The sequence below is a fragment of the Myotis lucifugus genome, unplaced genomic scaffold, assembly GCF_000147115.1.
Source record: "Myotis lucifugus unplaced genomic scaffold, Myoluc2.0 scaffold_236, whole genome shotgun sequence".
NCBI classification, from domain to species: Eukaryota; Metazoa; Chordata; class Mammalia; order Chiroptera; family Vespertilionidae; genus Myotis; species Myotis lucifugus.
Genome location: NW_005871284.1, coordinates 1,867,345 through 1,869,115, shown reverse-complemented (window position 1 = coordinate 1,869,115; position 1,771 = coordinate 1,867,345). Strand labels below are relative to the sequence as shown.

Below are 1,771 nucleotides of genomic sequence, written 5' to 3'. Positions count from 1 at the left end.
GTCTGCAACCCTATGATTCCCAAGTTGTCTCCAGAGTGCAGGAGGTAAGCCAGGAGGAATGTCTGGGGCTTTTCAAGTGATTGAACTCTCCCACCCGGTGTTCCTCTTCTAGGCCTACCAAAGAAGAGGTGCATCATGCCAACCTGAACATGCATTTAGTTGTTGTTCCATACAAAGTATTGAAAGACAAAAGTTTATAGCAAGTCCATGGCACTTTTAAGGCTGAACTGCTACCGTAGTAAACTGGAATTCTCAATATTTAAATAGGGAACAGTGCACAGAGAAAAGAAATAACCTTGCTCTTTCTGGGCACTGTAGTGTAAGTGGAATGTCTTAAATCAAACTGTATTTGAAATTGTCAAACACACACACACACACACACAAAAAAAAAAAACCCACAATACAAACCATAAACTTCTACTACATTCAGATACAGTTTAGTTCTAAGGACATAGGACAAAAATATGGAGATATGTTTCCCTGGGCCTGAATACTGGTTAATTATGAGAGTGAAAGTTTGAGGATGCACGTTGTACTGAGCACTGAATACCATGTGACAGTGTTGTCTACATTTATTAATAAATGCATTTTGTATGAATTTGTGATATGTGAGGCTTCTAAAGTGTGAAACCCAAGCAAGGACCCATCTCTCGCTGGTGTTGTAGCTATTATTATTAAACTCATTTAACAGATGAGAAAACTGGGACTTGAGTGTATCAGTCAGTATAAAATATAGGAAAATCTCTACAGACTTATAGCAGAACAGGATTTAATACACAAATTATGAGTTTACAAAATGATAGGAAGTCCTAGGGCATGAAGGTAGAAAATGACTTTCTCCATTACAACAGAAAAGGAGGAAATTAAAGATAGATAAAGTTGGGCTTTGTTTTGGGGAGAGTGGGTATAGGTATGTAGATCTGATGTACAGGAGATGAAAACATTTTCATCCAGTGGCTTCTTTGGTCAATAAAATGAGGCAGTTGAGAAGACTTATAAGATGAGGTATGAGAATTAGAAGAAAGAAAAGATATGTAAGTGGATGTAGAGTATGTTCAAGGAAACTCATGTGGTTGGTAGACAGCATTTCAGATTCAGTTGATGATGTGAATCATTAATTTGTAGGAAATCAATCTATCTAATTATATGCTCTTTATGCTCATGACCTTTACCAAGATACGTATCTGGTTATCAGTTTCATATTCTAAAGTAGAAATCCTAAAAGGACTTTGTAATATTGCTTTGTGGAACTTAATACTTGTTTCCACCCTAGATATGCCAACAGAGTCCCAGCCCAAGTCCAAATTCCATTAGAGAATGTATCTCAGTCTCATGAAGTTCCTCTCCTTTAAGCACCTTTGCACCTCCTTCTTCTAACCCAGACCGCCTCCAGCTCCTGACCCTGAGCTCCTGAGAGAAAATTCCCTAATCAGAGCTACAACAGATTAGGAGAAACCCAGCTCCAGAGTACAACTAAAAGTAAGTTTGGAGGCCCTGCCTATGGAGTCAGTCCAAAGTTGGAGGAGGAGGCAATTTGAAGAAACAACAAAGTTAGTGTTCTGTGAAAGGTTCTACTGCACAGAGGAGGTGTGGATGGAGAGAGCTGTGCTTCTTGACAGGAAAGTGGGGTAAAAGAGGACAAGAGGAGGGAAAGAGGTGGGGAGGTTAGAACAGTATAGGGTCAAAGAAAAATAATTATGATAATTTAAAGACTGGGGTCCTGTTTTGCCAGGGATCCTGAAGGGGGGAGGGTTCCTTCCTTAAGTGTTTG

At 39.4% G+C, this 1,771-nt stretch overlaps 1 pseudogene; it reads left to right on the top strand.

Moving 5' to 3' along the window:
- LOC102436080 overlaps positions 1 to 1,771 on the top strand; it is a 10,266-nt pseudogene that overhangs the window by 1,840 nt on the left and 6,655 nt on the right.